Source organism: Coregonus lavaretus (assembly GCF_964263955.1).
Source record: "Coregonus lavaretus genome assembly, chromosome: 39".
NCBI classification, from domain to species: Eukaryota; Metazoa; Chordata; class Actinopteri; order Salmoniformes; family Salmonidae; genus Coregonus; species Coregonus lavaretus.
In genome coordinates, this window is record NC_140026.1 from 1,733,072 (window position 1) to 1,739,071 (window position 6,000).

The following is a 6,000-nucleotide window of genomic DNA, read 5'->3' on the forward strand; positions in this document are numbered from 1 at the left end:
TGTGGATGACTTTGTCAACCATTTTGAAAAGAAGGTTGATGACATCCGATCCTCATTTATTAAGTCAAATGACACCACTCGTCCTGCTCACACTGCCCTACCCTATGCTTTTACTTCTTTCTCCCCTCTCTCTCCAGATGAAATCTTGCAACTTGTGACGGCCGGCCGCCCAACAACCTGCCCGCTTGACCCTATCCCCTCCTCTCTTCTCCATACCATTTCCGGAGACCTTCTTCCTTACCTCACCTCGCTCATCAACTCATCCTTGACCGCTGGCTATGTCCCTTCCGTCTTCAAGAGAGCGAGAGTTGCACCCCTCCTCAAAAAACCTACACTCGATCCCTCCGATGTCAACAACTACAGACCAGTATCCCTTCTTTCTTTTCTCTCCAAAACTCTTGAGCGTGCCGTCTCTAGCCAACTCTCCTGCTATCTCTCTCAGAATTACCTTCTTGATCCAAACCAGTCAGGTTTCAAGACTGGTCATTCAACTGAGACTGCTCTTCTCTGTGTCACGGAGGCTCTCCACACTGCTAAAGCTAACTCTCTCTCCTCTGCTCTTATCCTTCTAGATCTATCTGCTGCCTTTGATACTGTGAACCATCAGATCCTCCTCTCCACCCTCTCCGAGTTGGGCATCTCCGGCGCTGCTCACTCTTGGATTGCGTCCTACCTGACAGGTTGCTCCTACCAGGATGGCGTGGCGAGAATCTGTCTCCGCACCACGTGCTCTCACCACTGGTGTCCCCCAGGGCTCAGTTTTAGGCCCTATCCTATTCTCTCTATACACCAAGTCACTTGGCTCTGTCATATCCTCACATGGTTTCTCCTATCATTGCTATGCAGACAACACACAATTTTCCCACTTCTGATAACCAGGTGGCGAATCGCATCTCTGCATGTCTGGCAGACATATCAGTGTGGATGTCGGATCACCACCTCAAGCTGAAACTCGGCAAGACGGAGCTGCTCTTCCTCCCGGGGAAGGACTGCCCGCTCCATGATCTCGCCATCACGGTTGACAACTCCATTGTGTCCTCCTCCCAGAGTGCAAAGAACCTTGGCGTGACCCTGGACAACACCCTGTCGTTCTCCGCTAACATCAAAGCGGTGACCCGATCCTGCAGGTTCATGCTCTACAACATCCGCAGAGTACGACCCTACCTTACACAGAAAGCGGTACAGGTCCTAATCCAGGCACTTGTCATCTCCCGTCTGGATTACTGCAACTCGCTGTTGGCTGAGCTCCCTGCCTGTGCCATTAAACCCCTACAACTCATCCAGAATGCCACAGCCCGTCTGGTTTTCAACCTCCCCAAGTTCTCTCATGTCACCCCGCTCCTCTGCACACTCCACTGGCTTCCAGTTGAAGCTCGCATTTACTACAAAACCATGGTGCTTGCCTACGGAGCTGTGAGGGGAACGGCACCTCCTTATCTTCAGGCTCTGATCACCCAAACGAGGGCACTACGTTCATCCGCCTCTGGCCTGCTAGCTCCCCTACCTCTACGGAAGCACAGTTCCCGCTCAGCCCAGTCAAAGCTATTCGCTGCTCTGGCACCCCTATGGTGGAACAAGCTCCCCCACGACGCCAGGGCAGCGGAGTTACTGACCACCTTCCGGAGACACTTGAAACCCTACCTCTTTAAGGAATACCTGGGATAGTATAACAGTAATCCTTCTACACCCCCCTTCCCCCAGTGGTGGTTGTCCCACTGGCTATCCTAAATTGAATGCACCAATTTGTAAGTCGCTCTGGATAAGAGCGTCTGCTAAATGACTTAAATGGAAATGAAAATACACCAAATCATAAACCTCAACTCTTTAAATTGAGTAGATCCTTTCAATTTTGGAGCCCTCCTGCTAAAACGTAGTAGAACACACTGGAGAAAACCCTGGCCTACCCTTCATGTTGGAAAATAACTGCCATACAGCTAATATCTACGTTCTAGCTATCTTTGTACGCATTCATATTTTATCAGTCTGACTAGAAAGATTCCTAGGCAACATTTTGCGGCATGGCATTGATGTTTTTGGATTATGAAGGGGCATGCATTATTACAAAATATAGTCTCGTGACTGTATTATTTACAATGAGCATTTGAATCCCTTCTATTACCGTCTAGGCTAATTAATTTCCCTCCACAAGGGGGCGTACATGTACCGTATGAAGATAGGACGGTACATGTACGCCCCCTGGTGAGTTCATGGTGGTATTGCTACTTCTCAGGCTATCTAAACATAGATAGTCCTCCGTTGTCAGTTTTAGTTCGTCATGACATCTCGTCTGGACAGGTCCTATTACGTTAGCAACGGGCACTTTTGAGGCGGGAGCTTTCATAATGTATAATAATGTAGAGTACAGCCTGTGGGTCTGATCTAGCCAACGTTCATAATGTATAATAATGTAGAGTACAGCCTATGGGTCTAATCTAGCCAACGTTCATAATGTATAATAATGTAGAGTACAGCCTATGGGTCTAATCTAGCCAACGTTCATAATGTATAATAATGTAGAGTACAGCCTATGGGTCTAATCTAGCCAACGTTCATAATGTATAATAATGTAGAGTACAGCCTATGGGTCTAATCTAGCCAACGTTCATAATGTATAATAATGTAGAGTACAGCCTGTGGGTCTGATCTAGCCAACGTTCATAATGTATATGACGTGCACTTACAAACTAACAGTAAAATATCGTCAACATATCATCATAACAAAAACACATGAAATAGCTGATAAAGAAAACAACTTCCCTTATACACCAACTCCTGTGTAAAGTACGAATGAACAATGAATAGCCACGCTAACCCAATGAATAGCCACGCTAACCCAATGACGACACGCTAACCCAATGAATAGCCACGCTAACCCAATGAATAGCCACGATAACCCAATGAATAGCCACGCTAACCCAATGAATAGCCACGCTAACCCAATGAATAGCCACGCTAACCCAATGACGACACGCTAACCCAATGAATAGCCACGCTAACCCAATGACGCCACGCTAACCCAATGAATAGCCACGCTAACCCAATGACGCCACGCTAACCCAATGAATAGCCACGCTAACCCAATGAATAGCCACGCTAACCCAATGAATAGCCACGCTAACCCAATGAATAGCCACGCTAACCCAATGAATAGCCACGCTAACCCAATGAATAGCCACGATAACCCAATGAATAGCCACGCTAACCCAATGAATAGCCACGCTAACCCAATGAATAGCCACGCTAACCCAATGACGACACGCTAACCCAATGAATAGCCACGCTAACCCAATGACGCCACGCTAACCCAATGAATAGCCACGCTAACCCAATGACGCCACGCTAACCCAATGAATAGCCACGCTAACCCAATGACGACACGCTAACCCAATGACGCCACGCTAACCCAATGAATAGCCACGCTAACCCAATGACGCCACGCTAACCCAATGAATAGCCACGCTAACCCAATGACGACACGCTAACCCAATGACGCCACGCTAACCCAATGACGCCACGCTAACCCAATGAATAGCCACGCTAACCCAATGAATAGCCACGCTAACCCAATGAATAGCCACGCTAACCCAATGAATAGCCACGCTAACCCAATGAATAGCCACGCTAACCCAATGAATAGCCACGCTAACCCAATGAATAGCCACGCTAACCCAATGAATAGCCACGCTAACCCAATGAATAGCCACGCTAACCCAATGAATAGCCACGCTAACCCAATGATGACACGCTAACCCAATGAATAGCCACGCTAACCCAATGACGACACGCTTACCCAATGAATAGCCACGCTAACCCAATGACGACACGCTAACCCAATGACGCCACGCTAACCCAATGACGCCACGCTAACCCAATGAATAGCCACGCTAACCCAATGAATAGCCACGCTAACCCAATGAATAGCCACGCTAACCCAATGAATAGCCACGCTAACCCAATGAATAGCCACGCTAACCCAATGAATAGCCACGCTAACCCAATGAATAGCCACGCTAACCCAATGAATAGCCACGCTAACCCAATGAATAGCCACGCTAACCCAATGAATAGCCACGCTAACCCAATGATGACACGCTAACCCAATGAATAGCCACGCTAACCCAATGACGACACGCTTACCCAATGAATAGCCACGCTAACCCAATGAATAGCCACGCTAACCCAATGACGCCACGCTAACCCAATGAATAGCCACGCTAACCCAATGAATAGCCACGCTAACCCAATGAATAGCCACGCTAACCCAATGAATAGCCACGCTAACCCAATGAATAGCCACGCTAACCCAATGAATAGCCACGCTAACCCAATGACGCCACGCTAACCCAACGAATAGCCACGCTAACCCAATGAATAGCCACGCTAACCCAATGACGCCACGCTAACCCAACGAATAGCCACGCTAACCCAATGAATAGCCACGCTAACCCAATGAATAGCCACGCTAACCCAATGACGACACGCTAACCCAATGACGACACGCTAACCCAATGAATAGCCACGCTAACCCAATGAATAGCCACGCTAACCCAATGAATAGCCACGCTAACCCAATGAATAGCCACGCTAACCCAATGAATAGCCACGCTAACCCAATGAATAGCCACGCTAACCCAATGAATAGCCACGCTAACCCAATGACGCCACGCTAACCCAACGAATAGCCACGCTAACCCAATGAATAGCCACGCTAACCCAATGAATAGCCACGCTAACCCAATGACGCCACGCTAACCCAACGAATAGCCACGCTAACCCAATGAATAGCCACGCTAACCCAATGAATAGCCACGCTAACCCAATGAATAGCCACGCTAACCCAATGAATAGCCACGCTAACCCAATGAATAGCCACGCTAACCCAATGAATAGCCACGCTAACCCAATGACGCCACGCTAACCCAATGAATAGCCACGCTAACCCAATGACGACACGTACAGAGAACGGGACAGTAACCATAGTGCAGTAACTAACATGTACAGAATGTACAAATCAACAGATAAAAGTTCATACATGCACGAAATGCATAAATAACACAATATACTGGTAGAAGACCACAATATTAAAACGTCAGTGACTATATAAACTCAATCTCTGTGTTTTAACATACATTAATCTACCTCTTCCACATGGGTCCGGTAGACAGGGAAGAGGTCAGAGGTCAGGGTCCGGTAGACAGGGAAGAGGTCAGGGGGCAGGGTACAGTAGACAGGGAAGAGGTCAGGGGGCAGGGTACAGTAGACAGGGAAGAGGTCAGGGGGCAGGGTACAGTAGACAGGGAAGAGGTCAGGGTCCAGTAGACAGGGAAGAGGTCAGGGGGCAGGGTACAGTAGACAGGGAAGAGGTCAGGGGGCAGTAGACAGGGAAGAGGTCAGGGGGCAGGGTCCAGTAGACAGGGAAGAGGTCAGGGGGCAGGGTCCAGTAGACAGGGAAGAGGTCAGGGGGCAGGGTACAGTAGACAGGGAAGAGGTCAGGGGGCAGGGTACAGTAGACAGGGAAGAGGTCAGGGGGCAGGGTCCAGTAGACAGGGAAGAGGTCAGGGGGCAGGGTCCAGTAGACAGGGAAGAGGTCAGGGGGCAGGGTACGGTAGACAGGGAAGAGGTCAGGGGGCAGGGTACGGTAGACAGGGAAGGGGTCAGGGGGCAGTAGACAGGGAAGAGGTCAGGGGGCAGGGTACGGTAGACAGGGAAGAGGTCAGGGGGCAGGGTACGGTAGACAGGGAAGGGGTCAGGGGGCAGTAGACAGGGAAGGGGTCAGGGGGCAGTAGACAGGGAAGAGGTCAGGGGGCAGTAGACAGGGAAGAGGTCAGGGGGCAGGGTACGGTAGACAGGGAAGGGGTCAGGGGGCAGTAGACAGGGAAGAGGTCAGGGGGCAGTAGACAGGGAAGAGGTCAGGGGGCAGGGTCCAGTAGACAGGGAAGAGGTCAGGGGGCAGGGTCCAGTAGACAGTGAAGAGGTCAGGGGTCAGGGTCCAGTAGACAG